Source organism: Chelonia mydas, chromosome 2 (assembly GCF_015237465.2).
Source record: "Chelonia mydas isolate rCheMyd1 chromosome 2, rCheMyd1.pri.v2, whole genome shotgun sequence".
NCBI classification, from domain to species: domain Eukaryota; kingdom Metazoa; phylum Chordata; order Testudines; family Cheloniidae; genus Chelonia; species Chelonia mydas.
The window spans coordinates 155,805,173-155,825,331 of NC_057850.1; the positions used below are offsets into that span (position 1 = coordinate 155,805,173).

A 20,159-nucleotide genomic window follows, 5' to 3' on the forward strand; every position below is an offset into this window, starting at 1 on the left:
TTCACACTGGATGGTACCCCCAGCCTGGCTTTCTGAGAGTGGGAAATGCAGGCCACAGTCTTTACAAATCCACACCAGGATCTGGGTAGAGGCATCCATGGTTAGGTTGTCTGTCTGGATACAAGCGCAGGTGCAGGAGACAGAAGCAGCACTGGTACTGGCAATGCGGCATTTCCTAACCATAGCGATTATATTACGTCTCCCTCCCACAAATTCCCTCTCAGACTCCCCTGTTTGTGGTCCCTTTGGTTGCTTGGGCCCCTCAGTGGCTTAACCTCTTGCTTTTAAGGCCTTCTCCCCTAGGTCAGTCCTACCCCCTCTTTAATCACACAGTGGGAGGGTGATCACAACGCTGATTGAGGCTGATCAAAGGTGATCAAGGGTGATCCAGGGAACAAAGGCTCAAACAGTCCCCAGACACATAATCCCAATTGATCCTGTAACTGAAATAACCTGAAAGAGAAAAAAACCACAAACAGCCAAACAAACTCTCACCCCAAGGTTAGTACTTGCACCTTGTTTGTTCAGCAGGGGGATCTCCTTCTCTCCCTCTCAAAATCTGCTGTTTGCAGTCCCCTTTCGTACTTTCTTGCCCCCAGAGTCTTGGAGTTTATTAACAGAATGGTTATGTCTACATGTTTGTGAAGGCCTTGGTGGATTATCCTGGGTAGTTCACCAACATTAATGCTCCCTGATAAGGGAAGAAAATGCGCATGAAACCAGGATCCTGAAAATAGAAATGAATCTGTATTCACAAGAATCAGCCAAGGGGAACTCTTTCCCCCTTGAATAGCATAGATATTGATGGGGGGAATATACCAACTGGTATTCTGAAGGACTCAGCCTATCCCTCTGCTTGCTTGTCTTATGCAGACGTGTTGGAAATGTAGCCGGGGGAAAATACGCTGTGTTGCTATAGGATATCTTACGTAGTAAGCCTTTGTTAGCCTGAAGGGCAGATAGATATCTGATGCACTTGGTGCTGTGGATAATGTCCCCCCATATTTCTGCTTGTTTCACAAATGTGCAAAAATACAATGGGAAAAGTGGAGTGCAAAGGCTATGTGTCAGCGTGGATCTAGATGATACATGAGTCACCATTAGTAATGCCAGGAATGCTCAGTGCACATACTGAAAACGGCGTAGTACATTATCGCTGTTAACAGAATATATACTCTTGCATTTTCCAGTCTTTGTGTTCTGATGGTCTCAAAGGACTGACATTCTTCCCTGCATCTACATGGCCCAGTAATGCTGCTTCTTCTATACACACATTCTCTTTGTGGTTCTCTGGGACTCAGTCAACAGGCCATTGAACATATTCTCCTTAAACCTACTTTTACTAGACCTCAGATCTGTGAAGTACTGTGCAGGGGTGTCAGTGGGCTTCTGAAATGGTAGCTCTTTTCAGTAGTTGTCCAATGACAGAGATGCATCGCTAGTCACGATGCATATGCTTATAGTGATGCTCAACTCAAAGTTAAAACTTGTGGGTTAATTTTTTTTTTTGCATTTCCACATTCCTTTCCCACATTCTCCAAGAGTTCCGTCACTCAGCAAGGTTGTCAGGAGCTTTTCCCATAGGTCTTATCCTGCACCATCTTGGATACCACTTTTTTGAAGGGAAGGAATTTATAAAGGACGCATTTAGTAATTTTTACTCTATTGCAATCTGTACTAAGCTTGGATGAGGTAACTTGACTAGGTTCCCAATACACAGAGAAGGGCACTGTTCAAGAAGTTAGAGTCCAGCCTGGGACCTATGCTGCAAGGTTGTTTAATGGATTTTCCTACCACAGCTGCTGCTGAATTGACGAAGAAACATTTCTTAACAGAGGCTGTAAGGGAAATATGTAGTATCTTGTAATGTTCAGGCCAAATTAGAATAACTGTTGTCCCAAAAATTATGGTGGTAATGCCAGATGATTTAAGGACAGTTAAAGATATCAGACTTCATATCCTAGCCTTAAAATTAATACGTTTATCCTGGGTACTTTAAGCTTATGAATCACTGAAAACTTTTTTTACGTGTAACTTGTGATTTTTTTTCTGAAGAGGGAGCCTACACTGTTATACATCTTAGACTAACGAATTAATTAGTCTCTATGGTGCCACAAGTACTCCTTTTCTTTTTGCGGATACAGACTAACACGGCTGCTACTCTGAAAACTGTTACACATGGTGTTAATCCAAAGATGCCTATTTAGCACCATGAATGCTTTCGTTTGCTGTGCTGCTCTGTATAAAGTAAAGAAGGGAAACTGTACTGTATTGTTTGACTTTTAAACAGTGTTTTAAATTACTGTGTATTTTACTGCCTTTACTACCTCTGGTTAGCACAGGGCCAGCAAGTACAATATGTGTAATGCTTTGGTTGCACTGTTGTAACGCCTTAGTTCTCACATTAAATTGTGTTTGCTTTTTATACTTTAAGACATTGTGGACTATTTGTGCTGATCTAATTTTTTTCCAGCTGATTTTCTACCATTTTGCCTCTGACTACATGATTTGTGGTGAGGGGTAGGGGTGTGTGTGGGAGTGGGGGGCAGAGGGGGTCTGCTGATGGCTGAACTGGTAGGAGTAGTTGAAGGGGGAGTTGCCTGAACCAAACTGGAAGTAGGTGGTGGGTGATGTATTGGGGTGGGGCTAGAATTGGGCAACTGGCTTCCTGTTGCAGCTAGGGAAAAAGAGGGAAAATGTGGATGGAAGTAAAATGGAGCCTCAAGGATGTATATTCCCTTCATTGTAGCTATATTTGCTTGTCCATAAAGGCAGCCATGTATACCTGGAAGCAAGTTGCCCACATTCTTCTGCCCAACACTGAGATTGATGGAATGGTAAATGACAGGGCAGTCATACAGAGCAACATGTATCACTTGGTAAACTGAACCCCCTAAATTTTATACAGCCAAATAGTGTCATATCTAGGAACAAGGAATTTAGCCCCTACCTACAGAATGGAGGGCTGTATTTTTTGTAAAGCAATGATGCTGAAAAGCATCCAGGGGGTCATAGTGGACAAGCAACTCAAGAAGAGCTCTGTGTGATGCTGTGGCAAATGGGGTAATGTGGTCCTCAAATGTATGAACAAGGGAGTAGCGAGCAGGGGTAAGGAGATATTACCCCTGTATGTGGCATTGGTGAGGTTGACATTAGAATAATGCATACATTACAATACTATTTAAAAGGATGTTGAAAAATTGGAGAGTGCGGAAAAGAACCACAAAAATTGTATGAGGGTTGGAGAAAATGCCTTGCAGTGAAAGAGAGACTTGAAGAACTAAATTTGCTGGGCTTATCAAAAAGAAAACTGAGGTGATTTGATTAGTGTATAAGTACTTTCATGGGGAAAATACTGGGTATTAAAGGGCTCTTTAATCTAGTGGAGAAAGGCATAACAAGAATCAATGGCTGGAAGCTTAAGCCAATTAAACGCAAATTGGAAATAAGGCACAAATTTTTAAGTGAGGGTATTTAACTTCCTTTGCTATTGTGAGAAAATCATTTAGTCTCTCTGTGCCTCAGTTCCCCATCTATAAAATAGGGTAAATACTATCATTCCTATCTCACAGGGGTTTTATGAGTCTAAGTATATTAAAGATTGAGGAACTCAGATAATATAATGGGGGTTCTCTGAGAACCCCTCAGAGCAATGAAAGCATTGCCCTCCTCACAAATCCAGGGAAATCTGAGGCATAGTGAACAAAAGGGGCATCATTATTCAGGCTATCAAGTGGATTTGCTCACTATAAAAAGGACTACTAAGTAGTGTCCAGGGCTGTTTGCAGGGTATGATTTCCAACTGAGATCTTCTCATCTTAGTAGAGTATAGACAGGTGAATGGTAATTTATGCTGTGGCGTGAGCAGTACTGGACCTCAGGGTGGGGACTTTTTGCACCAATTCATTTACCTTGAAATGGGATATATGCACAGTGTCACTACGTGGGAGTATAACTACCATTAATGTAGAGTTGAATCTGAACTGGGGTAAATTGAACTGATGGATGTCCAGAGAGCCATTCTTGGGAGAGAATTTTGATGCATGGCATTTCCCACCAGTAACAGTCCCATCTTTGGAATTTTCTTACGCAGACAAGCCAGCTCATGGGTTAGAACTATTTTATGTTGACTTTTCCATTTTTACTGATAGGTAGCAGAGATACGCCAGGATCAGAGATTTTTTGCTTTTCAACTTACTGTGATATAGCAGTAAAAACTAAGCTAAAATGTAAGTGAAACACTTAAAAATATTCCATGAGGATAAAACCGAAGTTTATTTCTTTGAAAGGCCGCTTTTTAAAATCGTCTTAAAATCATTACAATGTGACCACTGAAACATCCAACACTTAATAAAAAAAATCTTTCAGAAGAAGCCCTGTACAACTAGCACTATAAAAAAGCCTTGCTGAGGGAAACACCGTTCCCTTAGTTTTCCCTCATCTCACTGATTACATAATACAGTCTGATCGGACAATTTTCTTTCTAAGCAGAAACTTTTTAGGACCTAATTTTTCAAAAGAGCTGAGCACCCACAACTCCACTGTAAGTCAATGGGCCTTCTGTGCACTTAGCTCTAATGAAAATAGGCCTGTGGTTTGAATTGCATAACAAAAATAGTTTAACTTAGAGTTTTGCGGTGAGCAGATTCAGGCTGTTGCTGTTTGAGGATCAATGTAAACCTAAGTCTGAATGTCACTTATCATGATGTTCTATTTTCTAAGAATGTCAATGTGTGTATTGACAGACATATTTAATCGGTGACATACATGTTCTAAACGCTAAATTATGTTAATGTATCAAATGTTAGGTGCACAGTTAAAACATGCCTCTGTGTGAAAATTTTAACAGAAATCTTAGCATCGTGTTGCACAGCTTGTATTTCAGTACACATAACTGCACAAAACATAAGTACTGTCCCTTCTGTGAGGAGCATATATAGATTAGTAGATTTTAAGGTCAGAAGGGACCTTGATCATCTAGTTTGACTTGCATAACACAGGTCAGAGAACCTCAGCCAATAATTTCTATGTCAACTCTAACTTCTTTTGGTGCAATAGTATATAATTTAGAAAGATATGCATGTTGGTTTAAAGACTGAAAGTGACGGAGAATCCACTATCTCCCTAGGTAAGTTGATCCAGTGGTTGATTACCCCTACTGTTAAAAATTTCGGCTTTATTTCGAGTCTGAATTTGCCAACCTTGTCTTCCAGCCATTGTTATGCCTTTTTTTGTTGTTGTTACTTTAGAGCTATGTACTCTCAACAGTCTGTTCCCCTGCATATTTACTTGTAGGCAGTGATCAAGTTACGTCCTAATTTTCTCTTTGATGAACTCAGTGTATTGCATGTTAGACTCTTGTTTAAGATACGGTGTATTTTCCAGATCTCTAATAGCTCTCTTAGCTTTCTTCTGAAGTTTCCAATTCTTCATTCTTTTTGAAATGTGGACACTAGAATTACGTATAGTGCTCTGTCATGCTGTATGTAGAGGTAATACCACCTCTCTACTCTTACATAATAAGCTCCTTTTTATACAGCTAAGGATTGCAGCTGTACTCTTAAATACAGCATTGAATTGGGAGCTTATAGTTTTGTACCATGACGTGTAAGCCTTTTTCAGAGTTCCAGAATACAATCCCTTGTTCTGTAGGAGTGCCCTACATTTTTTATTCGTACGGTATGATCTTGCATCTGGTTGTATTAAAACGTGTGTTACTCAAATGAGCACATCTTACTAAGCAATCCAGGTCAGTACCTGGTCCAAGCCAGGAAAGCTAATGATCCAACCAGTGGACCAAGTTAGCTGACGAATCCTGGTCACGTGCCATCTGAGACACATTACGCATTCACTAAGAAGTCTGTAACTGACCTGTCCCCCCTTCATTATTTACTACTCTACCAGTTTTCTATTTCCTTCCAGATAAGTGAGAGAGCTGTTGAACAGCATTGAGCTGAGAACAGATACTGCAGGACCCCTTAGAAACAGTTCCATAGGATGGTGATTCCCCATTTAGTTATTTTTGTGATCTATCAATTAACCAGTTTTTAATCAGTTTAACATGGGCTGCATTAATTTTTTTGTGTAGTGCTGTTTTACTGGAATGTCATGTGGGACCAAGTCAAATGACTTACAGAAGCCTAAGTAATTATGTCAACACAGTTGCTTTTATCGACCACATCTATAAATTTCAATAACCCAGTTTATATCAACAAAAATGATATCAGATTTGTTTGACTAGACCCATTTTCCATAAAACCATGTTAACTGGCTTTAATTATGCAACCATCTTTTAATTGTTGACTACATGCATCCCATATCAGCTTTTTCCATGACTTTGCCAATGAATGATGTCCGGCTCACTGGCCTATGATTTCTCAGATTATTTCATTTACCAGTTTTAGATATAGACACAGCATTAGGTTTTGCTAGTCCTCTGAAACTTTCCCATCGTTCCAAGACTTGTTAAAAATCAACATTAATGGATCCAGGCGCTCCTAAGCTAATTCTGTTAATATGCTGCAGTGTCCTGCAGATTTAAATTTTTTTTAATCTTTGATGGGTAAAAAGTATTTAATAAGGATGGTAACATACGAATCTATCACCCTGCTTCTTTTGGAATACAGAACAGAAATATGTATTGAATACTTCTGCCTTTCCTGCATCATGATTCATAATTTTATCATCCTTGTCTACTATCAGACCTATAGCATTGCTAGGATTTGGGTTTTTTTCTGATATAGTTAAGGAATATATTCTTCTGTTAATCCTACTGGGCCCTTTTCTTTCCACTGATATCTTTGTTTCCCATATCAATTGTCTGCAGTTCCTAACTGCTGATTTGTACTCATTGCTATCAGTGTCTCCTTTTTTCCCATTTGTTATATGTTTGTGTATTATCTAGACAATACAATACAGAAAAAATATACCAGACTGTCAATCACCTTTTACAGCATATATGTTATGAGAGACTTTGTGAGCTCCTAATAGAAAATATGACAATTGTGGACTAGTTAATATTACATCAAAAAAGGCAAGATCCATGACCTTTTACAATTTCAATGTTTTCTGGTCTGATGTTACGTCAGTTTTATGGAGTATTTTTCTGTATAGTTTATTCAGGAATTTACTATTTCTTATATAAATTGCCCCAGCAGTAGCCCCTGTATGTATCCAGTTGGGCAAGGACAACATGCAGAGATCCCAGAGGTGGTGGGACTTCATTAAGCTCTGCTAAAATCTTTACAAGTGTTATCTATTCCAGTTTAGAATAACTTTTTCAATTTGCAAACAATTTTCACTATTAAACTCTTCGACACGTCACATAAAGGCACTCATTGAACACTATACGCATATCAGCTGTAATATTTCAGCTGCTTTTTCAGTAGCTTTTTTATAACCTTTTAAAATATTTTTAAATTGGAAAAGTTGCCCAAAATTCAAAAATTGCTGCAGTATGCTGCATTATTTGGGAAAAAAAATTGCATTTTTCTAGACTAAGTAGACCAGACTAGACCAAGTATGGGAAATGTCATCTCAAAGACTACTCTTTTGGAAAGTTAAACATGTGAAAATGGATAAAACATTTCTCAGCCAGCTAACACGGTTGTTACAAAGTTAACTGATTATATATATATGTGTTATATCTTGGCTGGATGGAGAGGGGGACATAAATAAAACTGTCATAAATAGGCAACTGTCAACTTAGGAAAACACTCAAACCTCCAATTACAATAACAATTATATGGGATGAAAAGTTCTAGTGACAGTTGACTTTTCCCCCTCCTGAGTCTAGATCTAACATTTCATAGATTCAATTCACTGCTTCCATCCAACAGCAGTTGTAGGCTCACTCCTCTCTTCCTAAGAACTTTGGAGTTGTGGGATGTTAAACTGTGCTAGGAAACCTAGAAAATTGGAATGTGGAGCTTAACTTGATTTCTGTTCTTCCTCTAGGGCAGTCTAAAGGCCTTGTGGATAGAAATCCCCTCCTTCTACTCCTGTGTGTATGCCAGAGCAGCCTAGCCCTTTCTGCCGTTTTATGGCTCCTGCTACTGGCTCTCCACAACAATGCAACAGACCAGTCATATTGCGTACCACCACCACCACCAATGCTAGCAAACCATCCAGATGGCTGTAAACCTTCAGAAAAGGTCAGTAATTAAGGTGTAAAGTATTCAAAACATAACACAAATGACACCATTGCAGTAAGGCTTGTCTGTATCTGGTGTGTGTCTCAGAGAGAAGGGAGGATCTGTAGCACCTGCAGAGGTGAGTACTTTGGCATCATGGACTTGACTGAAGACCTCACTCTGTCACTTCAAGGCCATTGTGTCTCAGGTTAGCTGTCAATAGTTTAGACGAGGGTAGCAGAAAACGTGCTCTAAGCATTTAATTAGTATATCAGTGATACATTTTAGTTATACTTGTATCTGCTTCCCTGCTGATCAGAAATATCCTTTATAGTTAGAATTTCAACTCAGTTTTTTCATTCCTCTCTCAACATAAAGCCTAAATTCAAGTCTGTTCTTAAGACAGAGGATTCTGTATGTGAAAACTTCTTACCCAAAAGGATGGAATCAGATTAATTTTGCTTGCTGCATCAGGATGGATAGCTATTGCGGTGAGGAGTGTGTATATCTATCCTCCACTAGATGTCTTCACTGTTGATTGATTCATTTCTCCATAACGGGATTATTGCACCAGTAAAACTAACACCTTTCAAAAGACTAACTTCCAAATATATATTTGGAAGGACTCTTTGGGACGAACTAGTTCCCCTTCAACAGGACAAAAGGGAAAAATGTTCCTCTGTTCCAAAAATATGTTGATCAGTCATGGCCCTTTCTCTGATACACAGTAAGCTCCAAAAGATTAATTCAGTTAGAGAGGAGGCAGGTGCTGTAAAGTTGATTATGAAAAGTACAATTTGAGTAGACAGCATCAATTTGAAAAAAGTTTCTCTGAATTCTCTTTTCCTACTATAATTACAAGTAGCGCACAAGTTTAAAATTCCCGTCGGCGGTATTGCCCAGCTAAGGCAGACTAGTGCCTGCCTGTTTCGACACCGCGCTGCACCCCAGAAGCGGCCAGCAGTGGGTCCGGCTTCTAGGCAGGGCGGCCACGGGGCTCTGCGCGCTGCCCTCGCCCCGAGCACTGGATCTGCCTGGCCAATGGGAGCTGGGTGTAGTAGGATGGTGCCTGTGGGGGAGAGTCGTGTGAAGCCGCTTGTGCACCTCCGCCTAGGAGCTGGACCTGCTGCTGGCCGCTTCTGGGGTGCAGCATGGTCCACTGTGCCAGCACAGTGCCTGCCTCTGCACCCCGGCTGCGCTGCTGACGGGGAGTCGCCAGAGTTACATCCACGCCCCAATCCCCTGCTCCAGTCCTGAACCCCACAAACCTGAAACCCCTTCCTGCACCTCAAGCCCCTTATCCCCGGCCCCACCGCAGAGCCTGCACCTCCAGCCCAGAGCCCCATCCCACACCATGAACCCCTCATTCCCGGCCCCACCCCACAGCCCTCACCCCTGCACCCCAACCCCCTGCCCTAGCCCAGAGTCCCTCCTACACCCCAAACCCCTCATCCCCAGCTCCGTTGAGTCGTGGGCCTCAACAATTTTCTTCAACTGGGTCCCCAGGAAAGAAGTTCAAAAACCACTGCCTTACAATATGTGCCAAGTACTTCCGTTAAACAAGCCGTTCCACCTTGCATTTTGCTGTGGTGCTAGGAGTTCCGCCCAGACCTGAAGAAGAGCTCTCTCTGGTTCAAAAGCTTATCTCTCTCATCAATAGAAGTTGGTCCAATAAAAGATATCGCACCCACCTTGTCACTGCACTTAGTTACAGTTCATCCTATTTGTTGTTGTTAGCAGCATTTGTTCTCCAATCTGTATCTGGGAAACAGAAGTCTCCCATAATCTCAATTCATGGTAGCATTTAATTCATTAAAAATATCCAGTTCCAGATACTGGAGGTCTTTAGCAGACCACAAGCACTATCCCAGTGGAGCCTCTGTTATTTTTCCACCCAAGTGATTTTTGACCCAGACAGATTGTTTTATCCATTCCGTCACTAGTTATTTCTTTAGCCTACCTCATCATTAATATGCAGTGCTACCCCACCACCTTTACTTCTTTTTTTCTTTCCTGAACGGCGCATATCCTTCAATATCTGTATTTGAGTCATGACAACTATTCCACCATGTGTCCGTTATCCCATAATACCTGATTTCACTTCCTGCACCAGTAATTCTAGTTCCTTGGTTACCTAGTTCTCTTGCTTTCAGAAAGGTGACAATGGCATGTTTTTTTGACAAACGATTTAACATAATTTTTCTTTTGTTTGCATGTCTCTAAGAGAAATCTTTGATTCTTCAAACTCTTGTCCATATTTCACTTTTGGTATGCATGGACACCCAAAGTACTCAAATTCAGAATCTTTTTGTGGAGCACTGTGAGTTAGGGCCAGATGTAGGTGTCCCATTAAAGGGCGGGGCAACTTCAGCCATCCTTCAGTTTTTTTACTGCCTGTGGCTGAGGTACACTGCTAGGGTTCTATGTTCCTCTTGCTCTCTGAGTAATTCTTTATAGTGTATATAGTTTGATATGCATAGTGCTAGAATTGTTAGTCCTCGTTTTTTTAACCTATTTTTTTCTTAACTTTTCTGAGACTTCTTATACTAGGTCTAGCACTTATGGCAAAGCTAAAGTTTCCTTGGTTTTACACTGCAATATAGGCAGTTTTAATACTGCTGCTTAATGATGGGTGTATGAGTTGCCTTAATGAGGGGCATATCCATTTGTTGGTCATTCTGTAAGAGAACACAAAACTTGAGAGGGGCTCACCTACAGCACTTTTTGTTGGAGAAAGGTCTTTGTGTCCTGTCTCAGATCCTGGAGTGGCTGAAACTGAGAAGCCTAAGCAAATGCTTTCAAAAAATTCTCCAGTGATCTTGGGGTTAGCTCAGATCTTTGGGACTATGTCTCAGACATTATCCTTCATGACCAGTAAAGCTTCTGGGAGTAAGGCTTGGAAAGAGCACAGTTTTCTTGGGTTTGCCAGGGCTAGCATTAGACTTGCTGGGGCCTGGAGCTGAAGCCCAAACCCAAGACCCACTGCCCAGGGCCAAAGCCGAAGCCTGAGGGCTTCAGACTTGGGTGGTGGGGCTCAGGTTACAGGCCCCCGACCTGGGGCTGAAGCCCTTGTGCTTTGGCTTTGGCCCCCTGACCTGGGTGGTAGGGCTCAGGCTTTGACTTTGGCCCCCCATGCTGGATTTCAGTCCCCCATCCTGGGGTCCTGTAGTAATTTTTATTGTCAGAAGGTGGTTGCAGTGCAATTACATTTGAGAGCCCTTGCACTAGAACCACCTGGCAAACCCCAGCTACAGTCACAGCTACTTATGTCCCTTTCAAGGACTCTGAATTCCTTTTCTCACCCATCTCCCAATTGTTGATGCAAGTGGGGCAAACATTGCTATAAAACCACCCTGTATGACAGAGACTAAAAGCTTCTGGATCTCATGGGAAGAAAGGCCTACTGTAGTTTTGTTTTGCAAATTACCAAGCAGTGATGGCCAAGTACAACTTTGCCAACTACAAAAAATTTGCCTGGTTTATTGAGCACCTTCACTGGGATCAAAGGGAACAATTCCAGGCCACTGTTGCTGAAAGACAGTTGCTGACAAGAATATCTTTGCAGGCAATACTTGATGTTGCGGACTCCATTCCATCTCTGTACGCCCCAAGCATTGCTGGTGGTGGTGATGCATAGCGATTCCTGGCTGCAGTTGTCTGGCTTCCTCAGGGAAGTTCAAAATGCAGTTGAGGATCTCCCACTGGCTAGATGGAAGCTGTTTGCAGAGAACACTGAGTTCTTACATATCCTTAAAGATTTCAGGGACGCATTATGCTCATTAGGGATCTACACTTCTGCAAACAAACAGAAGTTCAGCAGATTGCAAATGGCTCAGAGATCCTGCTCTATACCATTCTCTGGATTCCAGAGACCCATAGAACCCCCCGGGAAGATGTTCAGGTTCTAGAGAAAGATTCACTAACCCAGTGGTTTTCAAGAAGGGGGTTTATGTACCCCCTGAGGGCTTAGAGGTCTTTCTGGGGGTACATCAACTCATCTTTATGTAGCCTGTTGTAAAACTAGGCAAATAGCCAAAGCACTAGCAAAGTCCGTACAAACTAAAACTATACACTGAAATGTAAGTACACTGTTTGTATTCCAATTTATTTATTTTATAATTATATGGTAAAAATGAGAACATAAGCAATTTTTCAGTAATAGTGTGCTGTGACATTCTTTTGTATTTTTAGGTCTGATTTTTTTAAGCAGGTAGTTTTTACGTGAGGTGAAACTTGTGGGTACGCAAGACACATCACTCTGAAAGGTGTACAGTAGTCTGGAAAGGTGGAGAGCCACTGCTCTAACCCATCTGATGCGGCTTCTCAACAGGCATCATCATCGAAGTGCCAGTTTTGCCAGGACTGTCCAGGGTTCATATTCCCACCCCTCATTAGCCTGCTGGCTTCAGTATTTTGCCCTCATTCCCCCATTTGGAAACACACTCCCGCTTTCAGCATGAATGGGAGCACCTTATCTCAGACAAATGGTGCTGGAAGTAACATAATTGGGCTACACCATCCACTTTACTTTGCTCTCTCATTTCCCTTCCCGGTCCCTCTTCAGGCACCCTTCTCATGTGCCCCTGATTAGACAGGAAGTAGGCAACTTTCTTCATCTAGGAGCAATAGAACCGGCACCTGCTCAATATAAGGGAAAAGGTTTCTATTCAGACTATTTCCTTGTAGGAGAATGGAGGGTAGAGACAAATTCTAGGTTTAAGACTCCTAAACAGATTCGTGAATCCCAGAAATTCAGGATGGTGATGCTGGCAGTGATAAATTATTTCCTACGTTCGGGGGATTGGTTTTTGTCTGTTGACCTCCAGGATGCTTACTTCTGTATAGCAGTGCATCTGCCACTTAAGAGATTCCTCCAATTTGTGGTAGGCAAAGATCATTTTCAGTATCAAGTCCTCTTGTTTTGCCTCGCCTCTGCTCTGAGAGTATTGTTGAAGGTTCTGTTCGCCAGAAGCAGGGAATGAGCGAAAGGGGATGGATCACTTGATGATTATCTGTTCTGTTGATTCCCTATGGGGCACCTGGCACTGACCACTGTCAGAAGACAGGATAGTGGGCTAGATAGATCTTTGGTCTGACCCAGTAGGGTCATTCTTATGTTCTGTGAGTAGTGGTGGCTTACCTACATGGCTAGACTGTTCCTGTAGCATACCTGTACCTCGACTATTGGTTATTCAAGTGTCGACTCTAGCAAGAAGTGTTGTCTGCTACAAGGACAGCACTTTCTTTGTTTTTGGACCTGCCTCCAGCTGATCAAAAAAAAATCCAGAAAAATGCCTGTTCAGAACGTACAATTCATAGGGGATTTGTCTGGATTCCCTGACATCTAGGACATCCCTTCCCATGGACAGGTTCTGGACAGTATTGAGCCTCCTCAAAACAATTCAAGACTGCCCCAGACATCAGTCAAAAACTGCCTTCAGCTTCCGAGTCTCATGCTGTTTGCACTTCCATGACAAAGCATGCAAAGTTACACCTTTGCTATTTCCAGGGGTGGCTCAGAATGGCTTACTCACCAAACAGTCTAAACAAAAGTGTAGATTCCCCAGCAGGTGAAGCATTCCCTAGACTGATGGAAGATTCATCGCAATATAGGGGTGGAGGATGTCCCCTTCCTCCAACTAGAACTGATAGCGACTGTAACAGGTGCATCTCAGGGTTGGAGGGTACACCTTGGCTCCCTGAGAGTACAGGGCAGATAGTCACTTCCAGAGCCCACTTTCCATATCGATCTCCTGGAACTCAGAACAGTTATGAATGTCTATTTTCATTTCCTTCCTCTCATCAGACACAGATCTTTCAAAGTCGTGACACTACTGCATGTTTTATATCAATCGGCAAGAAGGGACAAGATCCCTTTTCCTCCGCACCAAAGCAATAAAGCTGTGGAATTGGTGCATAAAGCATCACATAAGGATCTCAGCAATGTGTATCTCTGGCTTATAGAATGCCAGAGCTAACACACTCAGCAAGCGCTCCTCCCAATATTACTAATGGGACTTGGATTCTTGGGTTCTATTTGCAAGCTTTCAGACTTGGGGGTTTCCAGATGTAGAGCTTTTCGCTACAACTACAAACTAAAAATGCCACCTGTTTTTCTCAAGGGGAGGTTTAGATCACAATTCACTGGGGGATACCTTCCTTCTGCCTTGGATGGGCAGACTGTTTTATGCCTTCCCTTCTCCACCTCTCATCCTCAAGGTGATAAACAATATCAAGCAGAACAAAGCCGAAGTTATTCTGATAGGCCCGATGTGGTAAAAGGAAGTGTGCTTCCCTTAGCTGTTTCACCTCATTCTCTCTCTTCAAATCGATCTTCCAGCTGTTCAACTCCTCTCTCAGGATGCCGGATGCCTGGTAATCTCAACTTGTGCATTCTTTGCTACAAGGTGTGGTTCCTAGGTGGTTTGCAGGGCTAGGCATGCTGCTCTGCAGAGGTACGACGTACTATTAAATAGGAGAAAAGTTTCCACTGGAACTATTTACCTTCAAAAGTGGACAACATTTGGCCACTGGTGCAAACTCCACAATGCTACCCTTGAATCTGCTCTGCTTCCCCTCGTTCTGGAGTACCTGCTACATCTTAAGAACACAGGACTGTCCCTCAATTCCATAAGTTCGCTTGGCACCCCTGACAGCCTTAGGTTTCTCTGTTTGTTCACCCCACAACTGCTAGATTTAGGGAATCTCTTCCCACAGATAAAGGTTTGTACTCCTGCTTGAGACCTGAATTTGATTCTCAAAAGCCTCACAAAGCCTGCATTTGAACCAGTGGCAACCTGCTCCTTATTTAATTTATCAAGGAAAGCAACCTTCCTAGTGGTGATTACCTCAGCCTGCAGAGTCTGAGAGGTTGGGGCTTGAATAGTAGACCCGCCTTTTGCGACATTTCCCAAGGATAAGGGTTGAGGTCTTACATCAAACAGATCTATTACTATCCACTTAACCACAATGGGTTCCTAGTGCTAAAAATAATTTAACTGATAGTGTGGACCTGGCAAAACTATATTTCAGTAGAGCTGCAGAAAGCAAGTTTTATCCTCAAGTTATCCAACATTTATGAGTAGGCTTGGAAGGATTAGATTTTTATCAGTAAATGTTGATTTCACCAAACGCACAGAAATAAAAATAAATATATATATATATATTATATTTATTTGTTGGCAGTCGTAATTTACAGATAGGCCAAGTAAGAAAAAGGCTGTTGGAGAACTTCAGTAGCATTTGATTTAGTGATATTTACCTTGTATATTTTGACATATGACAATTTGTGTTTTAACAGTGTCAAAGCTTTAACTTTTGAATCCGTGTCTACTGACATTAAATTTCCTACAACTGTGAAAATTTAAACTGAGAACCTTAAAAATGGATAGAAATAAATATTGTTTTAAAAAAATGAATTCTGCCATGCCGAATTAGCAGCAGGTTGATTTGCTGGTCTAGATAGGCTCAAGAATGGAGTTTTGGGGCAGTAGCAGAATTAAAATGGCTTGTCTCCAAGAGGAGTGGCCGTATTAACTATTCGTGTTTGGTTTGTTTTTATATGTGATCAAAAAACAAACTAATGGTATTTGTACATTAGTCTAATGAACAAAGATTTGCACATCTCTAGTGGGCACTACCTCACTACTAGTTGGACTGAGAAACCAAAAACTCTGTTTCATATAAGCCACGAAGCATCCATCAGATGGCATTAAATTAGGCACTCTGATGTGATCTGGATTTGATTCATAGCTGTTTAAGGCCAGAAGGAATCACTGTTCATCTAGTTCTGACCTCCTACATAATACAGGCCAGAGAATCTCACTTTGTAATTTACTCCTGGGGGAATTCTGTATTGCCAGGAGGGAATTGGGTGCGCTGCCACGGGCGGGACTGCCACATAGGGGCTGGGTTCCAATCCCAGAAACAGCGCACGCCGGCATGCAGTGTGGCTCTGCATGCCGGAAGATGGTGCTCATCAAGGGAATTGTGAACCTGGGCTGAGGAGTGCCGGAGACAGCGGAGCAACCCCCCCACCCTGCTCCCTGGCAGGAGCTCGAGAGCTGGATTAAAAACGTCTGACGAGCCAGAAGTGGCCGGCTAGCGGTAGTTTGCCCACCCCTGTTTGTAGTATGTTTCTTAAGGAGTACAGAAATTACATGGTTTCTATAATGACCAACCTAAACCAGATCACATATTATAAATCGACAGCATTGCTTTTAAATCATTAAAGAAAATGGTAGTTCACAGGTTTTCAGTTAGAACTATGAAAAAAGGAATTTTGGCTTCAGATCAGTGTTGTATCTGCTTAAATACAGCATATAACATAGAAACCTGTTTAAGATCATTAACGGCAGTGTAATCCTTTGTAAATTAAATAAACTTGTATGTTGAAGATTACTGATGAAGTTGGTCCAAAATGAAGAATAGCATGGTTGTGATATGGACAGAAGAAGACTTATTATTTATTATTTTTGTTTCAATTATATAGGTGTGAGAAGCTGGAATGTAACTTTTAACTTGCTGTGGTACATTTACCAAAGGAACAAATAGGAGTGGAAATGAAGTAGTATTGTATGAGCAGGTTTCAGAGTAACAGCCGTGTTAGTTTGTATTCGCAAAAAGAAAAGGAGTACTTGTGGCACCTTAGAGACTAACCAATTTATTTGAGCATAAGCTTTCTTGAGCTACAGCTCACTTCATCGGATGCATACTGTGGAAAGTGTAGAAGATCTTTTTATACACACAAAGCATGAAAAAATATCTCCCCCCACCCCACTCTCCTGCTGGTAATAGCTTATCTAAACTGATCACTCTCCTTACAATGTGTATGATAATCAAGGTGGACCATTTCCAGCACAAATCCAGGGTTTAACAAGAACGTCTGAGGAGGGGGCGGGGGTAGGAAAAAACAAAGGGAAATAGGTTACCTTGCATAATGACTTAGCCACTCCCAGTCTCTGTTCAAGCCTAAGTTAATTGTATCCAATTCAACAATCTCTCGCTGGAGTCTGGATTTGAAGCTTTTTTTGTTGTAATATCGCAACTTTCATGTCTGTAATCGCGTGACCAGAGAGATTGAAGTGTTCTCTGACTGGTTTATGAATGTTATAATTCTTGACATCTGATTTGTGTCCATTTATTCTTTTACGTAGAGACTGTCCAGTTGGCCCAATGTACATGGCAGAGGGGCATTGCTGGCACATGATGGCATATATCACATTGGTGGATGTGCAGGTGAACGAGCCTCTGATAGTGTGGCTGATGTTATTAGGCCCTGTGATGGTGTTCCCTGAATAGATATGTGGACACAGTTGGCAATGGGCTTTGTTGCAAGGATAGGTTCCTGGGTTAGTGGTCACCTTGATTATCATACACATTGTAAGGAGAGTGGTCACTTTAGATAAGCTATTATCAGCAGGAGAGTGGGTTTGTGGGGGGAGGTATTTTTTCATGCTTTGTGTGTATAAAAAGATCTTCTACACTTTCCAGTGTGCATCCGATGAAGTGAGCTGTAGCTCACGAAAGCTTATGCTCAAATAAATTGGTTAGTCTCTAAGGTGCCACAAGTACTCCTTTTCTTTTTACTGTATGAGCAGTAATTTAAAGCTGACCTTTTTCTGTAATGCCAAATGAATCATGACAAAATAGTCAATTTGATTTTACTGCCCTTCAAATTTAGCATGCTTGAGGTTATACATTTTTTATTTTCAGTTTCCATTCTAAATTTGAGTCTTTATGGAGCTATCAAGATAGTGGCTTAAAGATAGGCATTTGATATTTGACCTTTTTGATAAAGTCCTCCTGTAAGAGGGTTTTTAATGGAAACTGGATGTTCCTTTGGTTGTTTAGTGCTTTCAGCAGTTGAAGTGTAGTCCAGTACTAAGAAAAAAGAGGGCTTCCTGTTCTTTCCCCCTGCGTTTGTAGTCCCTTATTCACTTTGCAGCAGTACTGCAAAAGCCTTTTGATCTTACTGGATGTGGTTTTCTGAGGCAAGTTCTAGTTTTACAGAGATCCTCAGTTTGTTCTTCATCCGCTGCTGAGCATGGCTATATATTCCAAGGACTAGATCATTAAGCAGACACAGAAGTGCTCCAGTTAGAGAGACTGCCCCAAACATGCTAGTAGGGGCTATAGCTACAACACACAGTTTCTACTGAGTTATGCCATTGTTCTTTCTGGTTGATCCTTTTAGGATTCAGCAAGGTGTTCTCTCACTAAGGGCAGCTCTCATGTCAACCCATTTCTTGAAACCTTATTTGATTTAGCCAGCCTCTTTGTTGTGGTTGAGAAACCAAGACCCCAGCCTTCATCCAGAAACACTAGGGCTGTGGGGTCCTTCATACTTCCTTTGATAGCTCAAGGTCTTAGTCTAGAACCAGACTGTGAAGTCTGAGGTCCCACAGGAATATACATAGATTCCAAAAGAGACTAAAATCTGTTGAATTAGCACTGGTTCTCTTTCTGTTCAGTCAGTTCTGTGTCTGTCATGAGTTTTCTACCAGATCACTCCTGCAATGCCCTAGACCAGAGGAAAAACAAAGGAAAAAGCTCTTACAGAGCTCCAATCAGCATCATTTTCAGAGGAATCTGTCAGTGTGTTCACCCAATTCATAAGTGGAGGAGGGTGCATTTTCATGATGAGCCTAGGATTAGTCTGATTGTGGTCATCTTTCCCTATAGAACGAAGCTGACAAATAGATGGGTCTTACTATACCTTAACTTACTATGTTCCTCCAGCCCAAGACCATCTTAAGGTGAAGTGTGAGAAATTTAAAATGATCTTCCTAATTCTAGAATATCTGGAGATTAGTTTTCAGCATTTTCCATCTGAAGTTCACTTTTATTATTTTACATACCTCTGTTGCCTCATTTCTCTTCTAAACTGAACTGTTGTCTCAGTCTTCTCAGGATCTCCATATGGAAGTTTTTTCCCATGTCTCTAGTAACTTTTGTTGAGTCTGAACCCCTTTTAGTTTTGCTACATCTAGTCTCCTGTAGACTTTTTTCAGTTGCCAGATGTGACCATGAGGAGCAAGCCATTCTGTGAAATGAACCAATTTTCTTCAAATTAAGCTTGTTTTGAGGATCTCATTGAAACTTGGTTTAAGGCTTGTCTTGGTATTTGAGCTATACCGTGAACTTACATCTTAAGGTGTTATAAAATTTAGAAACACATTACAATTTTTTTTATTATAACGATGCTGTATTTTAAGGTATATGCACTCGGTTGAGATTCTGCCACCCCTTTTTAGAACTTCATTATTTCTAAGATTATAATTTTGGTGCCCAGATACTATGGTGATAGGTGCCCTTTGGAAATATGTATTTTATACACATACACAAGGAACTGAGGCAGAGGGACTCTTGTGACTTTGGGAAAGTCACTTAAGAAGTCTGCAGTAGAGCAGAAAATTGAATTTGGGTCCTCCAAGTCCCAGGCTAGCACCCTAACCATTGAGACATCCTACCTGTCTGGATTCTCAGATTTGCTAAGGAAAGAAAATATTAATTTTGTCTGCAGATGGGACTGACTTTAAAATTGCATAACTTCATTTCTTCTGCCTTGTGTTCTTCCCACCCAAGCAATTTTAACTTCTGGAAGAGTTTAGAAGTACGAGTGCTAGAAATCTAATGCTAATATCCCCTTTGAAATTGTACAATTCCATTTTCAAGTGATGTGCAGAATTTAATCTCCATGTGTATGTATAATCTCGATATAAATGTGTACCGTAAATTTAAAAAAAGGATCAAAAAGGCCACCATGGCTAAAAAGAGTACAAGATGTGGTTAGAGATAAAAAGGCATCCTTTAAAAATTGGAAGTCAGATCCCACTGAGGAAAACAGCAGAATAAGCTCTGGCAAGCAAATGTAAAAGTATCATGAGGTAGGCCAAAAAAGAATTTGAACAACTAGTCAAAGACTCAAAAACTAACAGCAAATTTTTTTTGAGGTACAACAGAAGCAGTAGGTCTGCCAAACAATCAGTGGGGCGCTGTGTGATTGAGGTGTTAAAGGAGTATTCC

At 41.4% G+C, this 20,159-nt stretch overlaps 1 protein-coding gene across 9 annotated transcripts in view; it reads left to right on the top strand.

Moving 5' to 3' along the window:
- GALNT1 (polypeptide N-acetylgalactosaminyltransferase 1) overlaps positions 1-20,159 on the top strand; it is a 185,052-nt gene that overhangs the window by 38,452 nt on the left and 126,441 nt on the right. For 8 of the 9 annotated variants that reach the window (XM_037889925.2, XM_043540428.1, XM_037889924.2 and 5 more), the window contains exon 2: positions 7,957-8,153. The exons of the other annotated variant lie outside the window; for it this stretch is intronic. The gene's annotated coding sequence lies outside the window, so the exon portion shown is untranslated. The remainder of the gene's footprint in view (positions 1-7,956; positions 8,154-20,159) is intronic. 9 annotated transcript variants of the gene reach the window in all.